Genomic DNA, 18,425 nt, shown 5'->3' with positions numbered 1-18,425 from the left:
TTTCAAAGTGATCTGAATGTTTTCAATTTCGAATATCGGCCACTCCCCCTCCCAAAAAAAAAAACACTTAGGCCTGCACGATTTTCATTTGTCTGCATGGTTTAAATATAATAAAACAAATCCTTTTGCATGATTTTTTTTTAAGGAATTTAATTGAATCATGATAAAAGTACAAAAAATATATTATATAGTTTGAGTTTGTCTGGTTTCCAATCACAGTTGGCAGCTAAAACACCAACATGGTTTTGTTAGTGAGAAACTGTCTTATCGTGGGTTAGATGATTTATAATCACATTTTCATGTCCAGATATTATGGCCGTATCGCCAAGATTCTAGAGAGTTTAGTTTGTCTATTAATTGGCCTCTTCCAAACGCATGGGGGCGGGATTTCCCTCCCACTCAGTTACCTTGGTAACCAGGTCCCTTGAGGAGGAGGCTAAACTATGCAATGAAAGAAACTGATTTTTAATGATTGTTCACGTAGTAGCCATTGCCAGTACCTATTTACTGGACGAAATCATGTATGTACATTGAAATATTTCGTATATGTATCATGGTCATTATGCGACTCAGTAATCACAATGCCTACCATTAAGAATCTATCACAAAATTAGATTTTTGTATAAAAAGATCATCATTTTTGCTCGCCCGCTGCGGTCGCCCGTTGTGTTTTAGAATTTTTGAAAAATGTTCGCTTATTACGCTATTGGAATAAAGATAGGTTCTTGAGAAGGCACGCTATAGAATGTCTAATCGTAGGATAGCTAACGTCAGTTTACACTGTCAAAATATTACTCGAATATCTATTGTCCTTGACCTTGTTAGCAAGATAATTTAGCATAAATCAATGATCTAATGAATGTTCATTACGGAAATGAGAAGAATAACTTAATACGCCAGTTCTCATAATCAGGCAGGTCTAGGTACAAAAGTACTCGGTTCATTCTATGGAAGAAGGAAATATTTAATCATCCTACTTACATCCTTGATCTCATTACTCATATCCAATCTTTACTCCCACGGATGATTTCTGGAATTCTGGGCCGAATATGTATGTATTTGATTGCACATTTATGATACAGTCACACGAACGAAACCGACTCCAGACCGATCAAAATATATGACGTTATTTCGAATGGCATATCGTCTGTCGGTTTGGAGTCGGTTTCGTTTGTGTGACTGTAGCCATGGTAATGTGTATAATCATACAGTCACACCATCGAAACGGCTTCAGTTCGATCAAAGCTACTACGTAATTTTGATTGCCATATCATCGGTCAGTTTCAAGTGTAGCTGCAGCATAGGTGTATTAGAAGAAATGTCGATGTGTCTGACGGGTAACACGACATTTGCTCTGGCGACAATTGCTCCTCGCTTTATTTCGTCTATTAAAGATATAGCGTAACAGTTAGGGTTGCAGTTTAGGGTTTTACGTTTGGTTTAGAGTTAGGTTTAGGATAGGGTCGTGTATAAATCAAGGGTTGAAGTTGATAAATCCGTAAGTGTGTGAAATTTACAGCGGAGAAATTGTCGCAGGTAATGTCATTGAACCGTATTATGAGGGTGGAGGAGATGATCTCATGTCTGAAAAAATTCATTATAATATTGCGTAATCCTGTTATCTGTTTATGCGATTTTCAAAGTTATCATTTTTACACATTTTTCATACACAACTTCTCCATTTTGTTACTAAATTTGATTTTAGTGTACAGACACCCACCCTCTCCCATACACACACAAATATTTAGACGGAAAACAACAAAATCAATATCATTATGAAAATGTTGACAGGTCACAAAGACAGCTCGAATTGGCGAGATTTTATTGATTGTGACAGATTCAATTTGGGGTAGCTCCACCAATGTCACATTACTCAAGACTGAGACTGAAATCTGGTTTACATGAAATCAAGGTTTCGTGACCAACGTATTCTACACGGAGTTAACTTTCTCTGGTGTGGGTGCTTACTTTCAAGAATATATTTTGGTGGTGTGGTGTGCCTAGATCATTTTGGATCACTCAACAGACCTAAAGCACGGAGCACACTACACGATCCGTTGTGATCCGATTTTCAAAGAAACTGTAATAACAATCGATATGTACCCCGAAGTATTGTATACAATTGTATAATTCTGTGATACCAATAGTGGTTGTAAAATTTGCTTTTGAGATTTATATTGTTCTTGTATTTGAGAGAAGACAATAAAAACATGATGTGAAAAAAATGCATGGAAGCGGTAGAGTGAGAAAATGCCACAACCCTAGATGGATATTAAAAATAAATAGTGCTGTAAAGATAGGCAATCCGGCTTTTCCTAAAGACGATGATGATGACGTTTGGGTGCCCGAAACGGGACCCTTTCCAACACCTTTCCTGGACGAAGGTGTGCAGTAGGGATACTATGACGGGACGTTCATGCCATAATCCGTCATTTATTCACTCACTCGAATTAGTGAATGATTTTTACGTATTTCACCATCACTTACTTGGGAGAGTGAGTGATTGTACAGTTTTATTCAATCAGAGAGCTAGAATCGTTTTGGAGACCCCCCCCCCCCTCACTGAAGTTGGATGTACATCCACTCGGGTGGATATACGACCACTCACCAGTACTCTTTAAACAACCACTCCTCTCATATACCAGAGTGGATTTACATCAAACTTCAGTGAGGGGGAAGGGGGGGGGGTGGTCTCCATAACGAATCATTAACTCCCTTGAGTGAGTAAATGAATAACCGATTATGGCATGAACGGCCCATCATAGTAGGCAACGTGTGGAGGGTACACCCCCCCCCCCCCTGACCAGAATGACCAGTCCTTGATATTATACCATGACAAGTAATGTAGTGTTTATAAGAATCCCCAAGAAAAATGCGAGAAAAGAAAGAATTCCAATAAACCTAGGTCCATGGGTAAACAGAACAAACAGAACTTGGCATTTATATGCTCCATCCACCTGTTTGAAGATGAAGAATTATTGTTTGGACTTTGCTTTGACCAGTTTCGTGCGTTTTTAGATTGTTTCATTTCATAGATCATTTGCGGTCATTGTCGAATACGGTCACCTGTTGTAGTTTATCATTGCCAAAGGTTGCTGGCCTTTCTGAGAAGAATCGGAGGACTAAATCTTAAAAATGTTAATACGATGGAAGGATTTCATGAAATCATGAGTTTCCGATAGGTTAAAGAGTGTAATAAAAAAGAGATATCGTCTATTTTTTTGTACTAATGAACATATATATATTAAATAAACGTCAATCTGGAAGATATAAATCAATAATTGAACATGTTCGACAAATACCAAAGGCTATGAAGCAAACTGTTTATTGCAAGGTGTATATTGTATAACCATACAACGATATGCTAGGGGTTACTGGTATACCCCCCCCCCCTCCACCCGCCCCTCCCCCTATTCATCCGAAATACTAAGGAGAATGAAACTATCAAATATAAATCGTCATACAAGGACTCGTTACCTTTTTTCAAAGTCGATTTGAGAGAAAATAGGGGATAGAGGGTCCTCTCTCTCTTATACAACTTAAATTTTCATTAAATAATTTCCCATTACATGTTTTTAATTCACCTAAGACATAAAATGCAAGGAACACTATAATGATAAAATAGTCAGACTAAATCGATCGTTTTGATTGCTCTCTTACATTATTTTCTCAAACATTTTACATAATTATTATTTCCACCCTTCCCAAAACAAACACACAGAATTAAATTCACAATCATACACAATCAGTTTTACGGTATTTTAGGCCCATTTGCTATGAATTGTGTCTATTTTTTTTCATTCATATTTCACACTGTTGTGATTTTTTTTGTATTTTGTTAAATAAGAAATGTTTTAACAAAAACTGTTACTCGCATAAAATTCGCAGCCGTCCAAAATAAATATTCTTGTGGAATTCATTTTTAGTAGCATGTACATTGATATAAAATTAAACACGTTTTTGCATATCGGTGATATTTTATCACAAAAATCATTAGAAACAAAGGATTGAACAATGCACGTCCGCTCAAAATAAAATCAAATGAAGTATCCAGTGTCGGCTGTACTTTTTGTATGCAGGTCAAAGGTTATAAGTTCACCCCTACCCTAGAATTTGAAGGTTTATTTTATTTGATTGCACACACATTGGTTCAATGACGTGTTGATACCTTTGCTACTCACTGTGGCAAGGGGATTAATTTAGACTGACCGAACGCAGGTTCAACCTGAAGTCCATCTACTCCCCAAGGTCCATCTGATCTTTAAAGTGAAAGTCGGGTCCTACTTCTATACTTGAGATGTGATGGTATCTGTGGAGAAATATATATACTGTATATACATATAGATATGTAATACTTAATGATAACAATATTTTGTAATACGCCGGTATCCAGTGTGAGTATATGCGATTCGCATGGTACACCAAAGGAAAAATGAAATTGAAATAAAGAGGAATTACCAGTACAATTATTGGACAGCTTGTCTGAATAGGAATAGCCATTTTTAGTGAGATTTAGAAGTTGCTTAGTAAAAGGTTATTTTTTATTTTGGCTTCGAAATCTCCATTACAAATGAAAAGACGCGGCTAATATAATTTGCTAGTGTGATACGACGTGATATTAGCGAGTTTCCGCAACCATATGCAGCCGCTTTCTGGAAAGTTGAGAATCTATTGAAAAAACGCAAATCACAATGGACAACTTATAGGTCATTGTCTAAAGTTGGTGGACCGGTACAGCACATCGTCTTTAGATTCGGACAGGACAAAAAATTGCAAATATGTCGTTTGTCCAGAGTCCAGGACGACACTGCTGTTTTGATTCATCGATTTTCGACAAAGACTGCCTTGTCACGTAGGGCTTTTGACAATAGATTATCTACGTTCCAGAAAGCGTCTGCGTAGTATTGCGAGAACTCTCAAATGTCTCTGTGTCTACTGTATATTTATACATACAATGGGGGTAGACTTAAGATGTTTGACTTGATTCAAAATTGGTCCCTTTGTCATGTTCTTGTGTTTGCAAGAGTACATCCATGATTATAATCCGGCTTGGATTGATTCATATTTTCATATGAAAGTAACTTTACTTTCAAACTTTCCTGATTTCCCTGATTTGGGAATATAAAAGGGGGTCAGTTTTGGAGAGTGTGTGGTCCAAGAAGGTCAATCATGCCCCTTAGAATTGAACGCAAATCATATTTTCATGATAAAGTGGAGATTTCTATAGGTGAATAGCCAGTGACACCTCCAGTTAAAGTTGAATGCCCGAGTGAGTTGAGCTGTCTTTAGCGGTTTCGAAAGAATAGCAAGATCAGAGTGAAGTAAGGTGTAGTCGCACTTTTTGATAAGATTTTTATTTTCTATTCCTTGAACCCCCTCCCCTTGCGCTCCCCTTCCTCCATTCAATATGCCACTTTCCAGTTTATAAATTTGTTGGACGGGGTGGGGGTCTCTTGTGCAAGAAGTATGCATAATGGGAGGGATGGTGAAAAGAAACGTTTCTACAAGAAGTGAAAACGAATGACTAATCCCGGTGAAACGTGGAATAAATGAATGGGTCAATACCAAAATGCAAGCAGGACGTGACTTGCTTATTATTAGCCCTATACTCCATCTTTCTGGGGTAAAAAAACGACTAGATAACAAAAGTTGTGCTCTATCATTGTCTATCTATCTTACAGAATCAAATTGGATCTATATTGAGCTGGTACAAAACAAAAATGCCGTGACCAAGATTCGAACCTGGGTTATTGCGGCCACAACGCAATGTCCTAACCACTAGACGATCACGGCTTATATGATTGTATATGTCGTTTTTATCTTATAGAATTTCTCTATATTCATGATATTGCATGTGCCTATTTCTGTTTTGCTTTTTCCGTTTGATATGGACGCTTACTGAGTACAATTCCTCCTGGTCAGGATTTCATTGTTAATGACACACCTGTATGATATTCAACAATATTCAAAAGTTTGACTGTTTCGATATTGTGTCTTCTGTGGACTTAATGAAATGAATAATGAATTTCATAATGATCTTAAACAAAATGAATTGTGCTACAAAATGCCGTGACCAGGATTCGAACCTGGGTTATTGCGGCCACAACGCAATGTCCTAACCACTAGATCACGGCTCGTATGATTACAGAAGCATTGTTTGTATCTGAATTATGCCCAGTAAAAGCACTGTTCAAAATTGTTTCCAACCTCGTTTACGATATGAACCTTACAGTAGTTGTTTAAACAATTTAAACCAGTATTTAAAATCTTAAACAACAAAGTTTGATTTTTTAATATTCAATTCAATTAAATTAAGCAATGTAGCTTAAACTCATATAAAATTTTAAACAGCGTCTTTACTGTGTATCTAGCTCCCTCCCTGCCTAGTCTGCAGGCACAGACCCTGATTGGAACTTTGATCAACAAGTGTGCCACCACACAAAGACTAGCACATACAAAACTTGCTGTTCCATGCAGAGCCTTCAGTACACAAGGCATGAGTAGGCTGCACATTCAGACCCTTAACTCGAGGGAAGGGTTTGCCCAGGAGACTACTCCCTGCCTGCCTTCCTACACCCCCACCCCTCTCTGTCTCTTTCTCTCTCTCTCTTCCCATTTCTCTCATTCACTCTCCATATATCTGCTATTCTTTCTAATTGCATGTAAAATGGCATACACAGATACAGTTCCAACTTTTTTTGCAACATCAACTATTTAGGCGCGATCAGTTAGTGAAGGTTTTAATTCATTGCGATCATTTCAACAAAATTGAATGACATTTAAAACGGTTCTAATTATTTCCTTTCGTGTCTCCTTCCGACCTAATAAAATAAACAAAATAAACAACATAAAATTCAAAGCCCCAGAAGGGATGAATAAATAATAATGCAGAAACATAATAATTTGAAGAAAAAAAAATGCCGTGACCAGGATTCGAACCTGGGTTATTGCGGCCACAACGCAATGTCCTAACCACTAGACGATCACGGCTTAACTGATTTCACAATTATGACGTATCTTACATGAACACCTCTCGTATCGGTCTTTAACACGTAAGTTGATAGGGCATGTTTTAAAGGGATGGTCCGCGCTGAAAGTATTTATAGCTTAATAAATAGAGTAGAATTTACTGAGCAAAATGCCGAAAATTTCATCAAAATAGGATAACAAATAACAAAGTTATTGAATTTTAAAGATTAGCAATATTTTGTGAAAACACTCGTTATGAATTTTCATTAGGTGGGCTGATGATGTCACATCCCTACTAGTTCTTTTGTATTTTATTATATGAAATTAGGTTTATTCATTTTTTTTCCTCCAAGAACTAGAAAAATTGGATTGACAACTGATTTAGTGCATTAGATATTTATTGCTGCAATTTATTTCATAATAAGGGAGACATATTATTCACACACGTATGAAATAATGAAAAAAATATGATTTTATGTAATAACATAAGAAAACGGAAGATGGAGATGTGACAACAACCGGCCACCTAATGAATATTCATGACGACTGTTTTCACAAAATATTGCTAAACTTTAAACTTCAATAGCTTTATTATTTGTTATCTGATTTTGATGAAATTTTCGGCATTTTGCTCAGTAACCTATACTCTATGTATTAAGATATAAATATTTTCAGTCCGGACCATTCCTTTAAGTTAGAAAAAAATCTTACACGTGATCCTATTTAGATAACCCAGTATAAGTTTTTGCAATTCTAACTATCCATTTCAAAATTTTGCATTCATTGTCGTATGAAAATTATAAAGGGCTTTACATACATTTTTTATAGCTTGTTCCGTGAATGATGCGATGTACACATCAAACATTTTAAATAAAGTGGAAAAATATTGTACAACTTTTTTGCAACATCAACTATTTAGGCGCGATCAGTTAGTGAAGGTTTTAATTCATTGCGATCATTTCAACAAAATTGAATGACATTTAAAACGGTTCTAATTATTTCCTTTCGTGTCTCCTTCCGACCTAATAAAATAAACAAAATAAACAACATAAAATTCAAAGCCCCAGAAGGGATGAATAAATAATAATGCAGAAACATAATAATTTGAAGAAGAAAAAATGCCGTGACCAGGATTCGAACCTGGGTTATTGCGGCCACAACGCAATGTCCTAACCTCTAGACGATCACGGCTTGAGTGAGTATAAGCTTCGTTTGTACCTTTATCTCTATTCTCTCTATCTATCTATCTCTCATTCAGTCTTTTTTCTTCAGGTTAACTGAATACAAAGCCAAATTTGTGCATAAATACTCCTGGGCACGATTGCCTTCATCGCGAGATTCAACAAAATTGATTGACATTAAATATTTAGCTTTTTTATGTTTTTAATGCCGTGTCTTCTGTGGACCAATTGAAAGGAATGAAATCAAAAACATTTAAAAGAAATGGATAGCAAAAAAAAAATGAAAATATGAAAAAATGCCGTGACCAGGATTCGAACCTGGGTTATTGCGGCCACAACGCAATGTCCTAACCTCTAGACGATCACGGCTTGAGTGATTGCATCTGTTGTTTGTACGTATAATCTCAATTCTTCTATCTGCCCAGGTTTCGTATGTACGTTAAAAATACAACTCCAATTTTGTGCATTCATATCAACATTGATATTCATATCGTGATCTTCAACAAAATTGATTGACATTAAAATATAACTTGTTAATGTCGTATCTTATGTGGACCAATTGAAATAAGATAAATTTTAAAAAACATTTAAAAGAAATGAATAGATAGCGAATTGAAAAAAATAGAAATACCAAAAAAAAATGCCGTGACCAGGATTTGAACCTGGGTTATTGCGGCCACAACGCAATGTCCTAACCTCTAGACGATCACGGCTTAGATGATTGCTCAATTATTTTTTAAATCTAATATTCCTCTCTCCCTCTCCCTCTCACTCTCTCTTTCTCCACATATGATTACATATCTATCTCTATTCATGTCTTTCACCCTCTTTCTGATATGCATGGTATCTTTTGTATGAGTTATTTTCAAAATATACATCACAATGCTAACTTATCTGCATGACATGCATGGGGTGTTGCAAGAAAATATTTGCAATCAATTGAAAATCTTCACAAATTAACGAATTTACAAACGATCAACTAATTTTCACAATAAGCAATTCGATTTGAACTTCAAAATGTAGACAAGTAATTGAGTGCAAATTTACAATTAGGCCTTATTGCCAGACTTATGATTGATTCAGGGACCTAAAATCGACTTGCAATTGATCGCAAGTTTCTTGCAATGTCCCATTAGAATCATTATTATCAACAGTCTGCTTCTGGGTATAATGCTCTCATCTATTTAATGGCATGCTTTCACCTTTAAAATCTAAAAAAATATATTCATGAAAATGTTAAATATCTAACATGACGTCTTGAGATAAATGAATTACAAAAAATCATAGTTAAACAAAATAATATTTTGAATCAAAATGCCGTGACCAGGATTCGAAGCTGGGGTATTGCGGCCACAACGCAATGTCCAAACCTTCAGACGATCACGGCTTGTACGAGTTACTCGCTGGTCCAGACCAGGCTACATATAACATATATATATATTTTAGTTTATGGTTGGCGCTGGCTAAAATAGCCCGCGCCATGAGATATTTAGGTGTTTTATCCGCACCAGACCAGCGTCATCCCTTATGTACCCGAGTATTTGAATGGGTGATCATTAAAGGAGCGCGGCTTTACAGTTCCTGACAAAAAAGACGAGTTACTGAAAACAGTAAACGATACCCTTGTCTCTTTTTTTTTCTCTCTCTCTCCTACTCAGTGGTGTAATCAGCCAAAAAGTTTGAGGGGGCTAGATATGGCGTATTGCGTAAATAAAAAAATTAAAAAAAGAGCGAGCGAGCAAAAATTTCGGCATCCAAATTTGTGATAGATTTTGACATATTCAGAAAATAATATAATATTTCACCCTTCTCTCTTTCCTTTTGTATGCACCCCCCCCCCCATTCCCTGGTTATCCTTCGAAGTTTATCAATTAATATTAGTAATAAATCATAAATCAAAAAATGTGATATCTAAGTAACATCCACCAATAGTCTTCTGTCCCACTTTCGTAATGGAGATTAAATAAGTAAACAGTCCATTAGTAGATACATCACCCGGATTCTAAGGTGACAAGACAAATGCTCTTGCGACATTTGCTCCTGATTCAATACCTCAGAGGGCAAAGGGTTGGAGTTAGGATTGTAATAGAGTTTTTTTATGCAGAATAACGTAAAGACTTAGTTCTAGAGATTAGGTTTCATGTTTGGCTTAACATGCAGATTTTCCATCAGAGGAATTGTCGCCGGAATAAATGTCATGCAACTGATTCGAATGCATAATAGGTTCAACTGGCCGCAAAATAAGTATTGGTAATTTAAAATAGCAGCCTGTTTTCTTTCAGGTCAACCTGTATGTATTTCGAAGTCTGTTTGCTTGCATGCAAGGTGTGCGGAACACTAATTAAAATCAGACCTCATTAAACTTGGAACGGATCTGTACGTCTTATCACCCTCAAAACAGCGGACATGGTGTTTTTGACCTGTCTGCATTTAGGGTCGATGAAATTTGAAATTTAGCAGACATACTTAATTTCCTTCAAATGAAAATGATATGTCTATATTTCACTGTTTATCACTTGTATGGAAAAATAATAAGCAAGAGGGAAAAACAAATTCTGTGCTAAAAAAATGGTCAAATGTTAACCGCCATCATACGATTTTGTTTGATTTTCTCACCCAGAATTTATGTAAGGTAAATGAAATTTGAAACTTAGCAAACTTAATTTCCTTTAAATGAAGTTGATAAGTACATATTTCATTTTATCACTTGCATGGAAAAAGTTGTAATAAGTCAGAGCAAATAATACAGTCTCCACTAAAAATTTGAGATCTTTAAAACTAATTGACTTTTTTTTTGGGGGGGGGGTGTCCTTCTACCTCCCCCTCGATAGCTCGCAGTCTTACTGACCCCCCCCCCCCCCCCCACCTTCGTGCAAGTTTGAAGTTGCTAAGTAAAGTTGTAATTATGTTATTGAGTAATTATCAGTGGCCCCCGGAATACAAAGGACCATTTTGCAGCCAATGTCTTAGCGTTATATATTTCATGTCATTCCTCTGACCAATATTTTCAAAGTGGGGGGGGGGGGTTGAATGAATGATAAAATGTTCTAGCCGGGGCATTTATTTCCTCATGACCTTACAATAAATACCCAAGAGTGAGCAAAGCGAGCGAGGAAACAATGACCTTTTAAAAAAAAAGGAAATTTTAATAATAGCTTTATTAAAAGTTTTGACGTTTCGAAGAGTAAACATGAAAATATACCAGAAAATATGCTTTCTATTTACAACTTATTACACTTTTTTAAACATTTTTTAAAAGGAAATTCTAATCTCGTGACAGAATTTGACATACTATTCAGAATAAATTATACCATCTTTTATCATTACTTATTTTGTTCTCTTTGAATTTTGTTATTTTCTTTAACTTGGCCGTGGATTTTCGGGGGGTCTACTGCCCCCAGCTAGCCCCCTCCCCCTTCCCCATTCCCATAACCATTGTCTGTTCCAAGAACTGACGTTATTCAGATTGTAGACACCGCTCAGACTTTAATCAAACACCTAAATCTCTCTTGTCCAATAATCGTATATACGGGATGTAAGCGTCTGACTAAAAATAGTGAAGGGGTATTGATAAGGCACCTTATATTGGGATCATGGGTGTATTTATTAGCCCCTTGGAATCAAAGTTGCTCAGAAAGGGCAATGACTTTATTATGGATGAGAGCAGGAGGGTAGCCAGAGAATGGTCATCTACCACTAAAAGCGCTGTTTAAATCTTATTCAAGGCTATTTGATATATGAACATTACAGTAGTTGTTTAACAAACAGTTTAAAAAGTCATGCTTAGATTAAAGAAGAATTAATATTTAATTTTAAACTTTGTGTGAATTGTTCAGATCGTTAAAAAACTACTGTGTAGTCAAATAAAAGCGTTGTATGAAAAAATCATACACCCCCTCTTTGCAAAAAAAGAAAATTTCAGTTTCGACCTTTTTATACAAATATTTCTGATTATTACTTATATTGTTTAAACATGTTAAACGATTCGCTTGCACGCTTAAATACTCGAAATAATTGTGGATTGTAGTGTTGCGGCTCCAATACTCGTATCATTACGTTACGCCATGTTGAGATGATGTACAGTATAAGTATGAGTCACAGAGACCAAACACATTATTTTTTTATTTTTTTTAACGATTTTCTTTTAGAATTGCAATGTCAAGTTTTCGCTTAAGAAAAAGGGCACACCCCCGCACATAATATATATAATATTTTATTGATAAAATTGCCAGTACATTTTGACTATCATTAATTCGTCATGTTGTTTTGTTTGTTTTTATTTCATATGTGTTGCATAGGAAGGAGTGCCATTCCGCTACTATGTTTGACACCTGTTATCATTACAATATACAAGATATATTTATTTATCCCCTTTTTGAGAACTTAAGGTTACCCTTTGCCCTTTGCCCATGTCATGTATTGTCTGATTTCAACGCAGCTGGTAGCTCCGTGATCTAGGAGGCTCATTCCCAATAGTAACGGGAAAATAAACCACATACGCGTAAAAACTGACAGAATTTTCATGGTCTGGTTTGATGAGATTGGGCACGTATGAGCTATCATAGTATCAGCCTTGACAAGCTTTCGAAGTCTGTGCATAGACTGGAAACTAGCTTAAAATATCACGAAATATCGAAGGTTTCGGGAAGGTATGTCTCGCCCCGCCCTCCTCTTGACCCAACATCGCACCCCCTCCCCTTCGTCCTCCCCAACTAGTTGAACTCCTTACCCACTGATCAGACATTTTGCAGACAGTTAAAAACGAAATACTGAACAGTTATTTACCAACTTATTTTTTGTGACGTCAAAGGTTATCCCTTGTAACATCGCCAGGGACAGGGCCACTGTCTCTTAAAGGGGGGGGGGGGGGGCTAAACAGTATAGCGTCTGCATTTTTTCTTATTTTTGTTATCATGTCATTGGGAAGCAAGAAACGTGCGAAATTGCAACAATTTCCTGGTTTTCGATATTTGCACCTCCGAACCATATCTTTTTCAGAAGTTTTGTAATCGTTTTGTCTTATATTTTACGCATTTAAAACCACTTGAAGTTAAAACCAATAAGGCATGGTCGCCCTTGCCCACTGTAGCGATCACCTTATTCATATCTACCCATGCCTCTCGAAATACACTTAAAGGGATGGTCCGGGCTGAAAATATTTCACTGAGCAAAATGCCGAAAACTTCATCAAAATCGGATATCAAATAATAAAGTTATTGAAGTTTAAAATTTAGAAATATTTTGTGAAAACAGTCATCATGAATATTCATTAGGTGGACTGATGATGTCACATCTCCACTTTCCGTTTTCTTATGTTATTACATAAAATCATATTTTTTTTCATTATTTCATACTTGTGTGAAAAATATGTCTCCCTTATAATGAAATAAGTTGCAGCGAGGAATATCTAATGCACTAAATAAGTTGTCGATCTAATTGTTCTAGTTCTTGGAGGACAAAATTTCAATAAATCTAATTTCATATAATAAAATACAAAAGAACAAGTGGGGATGTGACATCATCAGCCCACCTAATGAATATTCATGACGACTGTTTTCACAAAATATTGCTAAACTTTAAAATTCAATAACTTTGTTATCCGATTTTGATGAAATTTTCGGCATTTTGCTCAGTGAATTCTACTCTATTTATTAAGCTATAAACACTTTCAGCCCGGACCATCCCTTTAAAAAGTTAGATTTTGTGGATGATACGAAATCAATACAACAAAAGCTTGGAGGTATGTTATCATCAAATGTAAGAGATGGAAAACTGTGTAGCAACTTTAAAACCATATTTCCAGCGCCTTCCCAAAATGTCAATCTCTATCAAATTGTTGAAAAAAAATGCCTATATGAGCATTTGTGCTTCTGAAGGGCAATCATTCGTCGGAAGGGTTACCATAACAACCCAATACATCGACAAACCCCCATCGGTCCTCAACTCCTCATACCCCGGTCTCCACCCGCCCGCCTCTGGTATTATCACCTTACCCTTCGTGCCCCAGCTGGTAGGTGGATTAACCCCTTGGGTTTGAGGTTTTCCCCCATGAGGGATGCCATCCATGCGATGAACTCCAGCCGTCATATCAGCCAAAATATGATATTGTATACTTCATGTGATACGTGTCGGTTCCCTATCATGTGTAGTTTGAAGGTATGTTCAAGGGAATAATGATTTGATGGCACCTTAAACGCTGTTTAAAATTTATACAACGCTACTCATGATATGATTTTTTTTTGCCCATGCTTACTTTATTGAAGATTAAATATTAAAATAAAACTCTTCATTTAAAAACACTTAACACTTGTTTAAATTTTATTCAACTTATTGTGCAAAGTTTATACAACAGAGTTGTGTAACAATTTAAATAGCGCTTTTACTTTGCAAAAGTTTCAACGGAATGTATTTGCCTCATTTGTATATAATATTTCTAATTAATCTTTTCTCAATTTTTCATATCATTTATTTTCATCATTATTATTTGTGAGGGACAATGTCTTTGAATAAAATATGGTAAATAGAAAATAAATCCCGAAATAAAATTTGGCTCAAGAAAAAAGTGTTCAAAAATGCCGTGACCAGGATTCGAACCTGGGTTATTGCGGCCACAACGCAATGTCCTAACCTCTAGACGATCACGGCTTGAGTGATTGCGTCTGTTGTTTGTACGTATAATCTCAATTCTTCTATCTGTCCTGGTTTCGTATGTACGTTAAAAATACAACTCCAATTTTGTGCATTCATATCAACATTTATTCTGGGCAGAAATTCCCTCATCGTGATATTCAACAAAATTGATGGACATTATAATTTAACTTTTTAATGTCGTATCTTCTGTGGACCAATTGAAATAAAAGATATATAAAAAAAACATTTAAAAGAAATGAATAGGTAGCAAATTGAAAAAAAAATAGAAATACAAAAAAAATGCCGTGACCAGGATTCGAACGTGGGTTATTGCGGCCACAACGCAATGTCCTAACCACTAGACGATCACGGCTTAACTGATTTCACAATTATGACGTATCTTACATAAACACCTCTCGTACCGGTCTTTAACACGTATGTTGATAGGGTATGTGTTAAGTTAGAAAAAAAATCTTAGCCGTGATCTTATTTAAATAATCCAGTATAAGTTAAGGCAATTCTAATTATCCATTTCCAAATTTTGCATTCATTGTCGTATAAAAATAATGAAAGGCTTTACATGCATTTTCATAGCATGTTCCGTGAATGATGCGATGTACACATCAACCATTTTAAATAAAGTGGAAAAAATATTGTACAACTTTTATACTGCATGGTTTGCTATACAAACTGGTTAGGTTTCTTCTGAAAGTAAAAAAAAGTTTTCAAGAAAATATAATTTTCATTCTCTTAAACAGTAAAGATGAATATGAAATTCAATACAATACTTCAAAGCGTTTATAGTGTGTAAAATCTTGTATTCATCATGGGAAGAATATTGTCATCAAGAAGTAAAACGTAAATCATTGTAAATATAGGGCTGCATTTATGGTGTAAAAGCAATGTAAGACTAATAACACGAACGTTTAGTAGGATAAAGTCTACGTGTAGGATTCTGATAACTATAGAACTTCTTGGTGCGCCAGACTAAAGCATTAGCATGACCAACGAAAGAGGATAGACTATACCAATCTTGGCTTGTAGATTTGGGATTTTTGAAGAGCAGTTTTCCTCCTTTTTTTTTTTTTGGGGGGGGGGGGGGTCATCAAATAGATTGTCACAATACAAAACATGTAACATATTTTCCCTAAATTATTTTTTTCTGCCATCCCTATAGGAATAAGTGTGGAAAAACAAGAGCCCTCCGATATTTAGCTCTCATTGATTTTGTCATTTTTCATATCTGACATACGTTGCCATTTGCCCTATTAAGTTACTCCTACATTATTGTCTTACTCAAATCATAATTACAATAGAAGCTGGATGTATTGTTAAAGAAATATTTGCCTTTATTTAAGAGCATTTTAAGCTACTTTGTATCATCACTGCAATGAAACATGTTCGACAAATCACGTCCCTTGTTTTTAGCAAAGCATGTAGTCCCACGAAATGGGTGGATGCGGCAATTTCCTTGTATTAAGTCCTCAATGTTAACTACCTGGCGAAAACACCCAAACAACCATTCACAGTGTCTTCCCGATACTCTCCATTGATTGACAAGATAATATGATGACGTCAGGCTGAGGCATCCATCTCAAAGCAGCGGGGTTCTCATAGCACCATTACAATATCTATCAATATCACCGCTGGGTATTCATGATATTGTAGTTCGACTACGAAAGAAATACTGGATCTCCGAACAGTTCTCTCTACGTGTGGGGCTACACGTTCGTGAGGCACCGCGAGGTGGATCCAGTCTTGACTGAACCTTTTTTGTTCTTTCTTTTCTAAATACTTGAATCACATTCCTCTTGATGAAGAAAAATGAAAGAAAGAGACTCACAAAAGAACATTGAAAAAACTAACAAACAAAACAAGCAACCAAGACAGCTATGTAGAGTTCATGTTGTTCTTGCTGATAGACATATTGAGAGAGCGACATATCCTCAACATGAAGTCCATCTTAAAACCTAAACACATACAAACACAGGGAGTGGAATAACAAAAGGGCCCTATATTCAATTTCATAAAATCAAATCAGTACCTTAAGGCAAAGTCCACCCAAGCATTAAAATGATTTGAATAGAAGAGAAAATCAAACAAGCATCACACTGAAAAAAAAATCGTCAAATATCCGAATAAAAAAAAAAACTCAAGGAAATTATGACATGCATATCACTGGTCACATTTTCAGTGTCGTGATGTTTTGATTTTCTATATTTATTCAATCCACTTTCTCTTGGGGTAGACTTGACCTTTGACATGTTTAAGTAAATGCTTTTAGTCAGTTGAGTAAGAGTACAGTAATTACTCGACAATCTCATCTTGTAAACTAGTAAATTTGTAAATGTGTGACAACGTAGTTTGCTCGGGGTTAACCTGTAACAAAAGAGCCGTAATCCTTTTTCGTTGCTGACCGTAATAAAGTCCCGGAAATATGGCGGCGCCATTTTGAAACTTGGTCCAGTAGTCCGTAACGTTTCGCCAAGCGCGGAACACCCTCGTCACGCTTAGCCATCCTTCGACACTGTTCGAAAACTATTATAGGTAGCAATTTTAAAGGCAGAATGTCAAATCCATATTCAAATTAAACAACAAAGGTGGTAGTGCATGCAGTCTCTTCTGAAGTAAGCTTATACTCTATAATGTGAAATATAATCTTTAAATGAAGCTGACTCTGAATTAGTTTCTGAACTAATTCAAAGACATTGTTCGGTAAATTGTTTCATCTGCAAATCATTGCAATTTAACAGTACATACTTCTTTAAAAATAAATTAAGGAATATCCTTTTTCAGAAAAATCATGGTTTTGCTTTATCGTTTATAACGGTTTTGCAACTTCACAAAGTGCTCCGTTAACTTTGAAAATTGTGTTAATTTCTTAATGGCAAATATGTTTTCTAGCTCGTGGATATTGTAGGCACATTTCATTGAAGTCTTCTAAACGAAAAGACTATTTTTCACGCAAAATCATGAATAAAAAAAAAACAGTCCCTTTAAACTACATCGCCTTCCCTGGGCATGTCTGGGGCGCAATTCCTCAGAAATTTCAGAATAAATTTTGAACATCTCCTCTGACATTGATACGGTTACAGTCACACCAACGAAACCGAATCATAAACCGACCGGTGCATGGTTTGTCAATGAAAATAATCTAATAAAGTTTGGTCAGTCTCGAAGCAGTTTCACCGGCCTGACTGTGGCATAATTCTTACGTATTGATCAGTCTAAAGTGACCAAAAGTACCACCTCACAAAAAAAAGCGTACGTCCAAAATATTCCACAAATTTCTCGCTCTTTTCTGGTGAAATTTTTGAAACTTGAGACGAGTCGAGTGAGGAAAGTGTCTTTTTAGTGGTTTAATCTCAAGAGGAATGCAAGTGTAAATGATATGGGTAAAGGCACAATGACTTGCAGGATGATGCGACAGTCATACTAAGCGAAACCAACTCCAGTCCAATCAAAGCTATTACGTTATTTCCATTGACATTACCATCGGTCGTGTGATTGAACCAGCAGTTGAAAAATCTATTCAGTCAGATGGATGCACTGAATCGTTTTTTTTTTGGTGGCGTGCAGGCAAAGCAGAGTTTGCTAATCTATAGTCTCTTAAAGTCAAGAATAATTGCTTACCCTGTTTACTGA

At 36.0% G+C, this 18,425-nt stretch overlaps 7 non-coding genes across 7 annotated transcripts; all 7 read right to left on the bottom strand.

Annotated features, from left to right (window-relative positions):
• Positions 1-5,721: 5,721 nt before the first annotated feature.
• Positions 5,722-5,793, bottom strand: TRNAH-GUG (transfer RNA histidin (anticodon GUG)). Its single transcript has one exon. It is a non-coding gene; the product is annotated as a tRNA-His (tRNA).
• Positions 5,794-6,918: 1,125 nt separating this feature from the next.
• TRNAH-GUG (transfer RNA histidin (anticodon GUG)) lies at positions 6,919-6,990 on the bottom strand. Its single transcript has one exon. It is a non-coding gene; the product is annotated as a tRNA-His (tRNA).
• A 1,098-nt stretch (positions 6,991-8,088) lies between these two features.
• TRNAH-GUG (transfer RNA glutamine (anticodon UUG)) lies at positions 8,089-8,160 on the bottom strand. The gene has a single exon. It is a non-coding gene; the product is annotated as a tRNA-His (tRNA).
• Positions 8,161-8,447: 287 nt separating this feature from the next.
• Positions 8,448-8,519, bottom strand: TRNAH-GUG (transfer RNA histidin (anticodon GUG)). The gene has a single exon. It is a non-coding gene; the product is annotated as a tRNA-His (tRNA).
• Positions 8,520-8,791: 272 nt separating this feature from the next.
• Positions 8,792-8,863, bottom strand: TRNAH-GUG (transfer RNA histidin (anticodon GUG)). The gene has a single exon. It is a non-coding gene; the product is annotated as a tRNA-His (tRNA).
• A 5,860-nt stretch (positions 8,864-14,723) lies between these two features.
• TRNAH-GUG (transfer RNA histidin (anticodon GUG)) lies at positions 14,724-14,795 on the bottom strand. Its single transcript has one exon. It is a non-coding gene; the product is annotated as a tRNA-His (tRNA).
• A 286-nt stretch (positions 14,796-15,081) lies between these two features.
• TRNAH-GUG (transfer RNA histidin (anticodon GUG)) lies at positions 15,082-15,153 on the bottom strand. Its single transcript has one exon. It is a non-coding gene; the product is annotated as a tRNA-His (tRNA).
• Positions 15,154-18,425: the final 3,272 nt, after the last annotated feature.

Source organism: Lytechinus pictus, unplaced genomic scaffold (assembly GCF_037042905.1).
Source record: "Lytechinus pictus isolate F3 Inbred unplaced genomic scaffold, Lp3.0 scaffold_19, whole genome shotgun sequence".
NCBI classification, from domain to species: Eukaryota; Metazoa; Echinodermata; class Echinoidea; order Temnopleuroida; family Toxopneustidae; genus Lytechinus; species Lytechinus pictus.
Note: the sequence above shows the minus strand (reverse complement) of the source record. Positions and strands in the feature narration are given on the sequence as shown.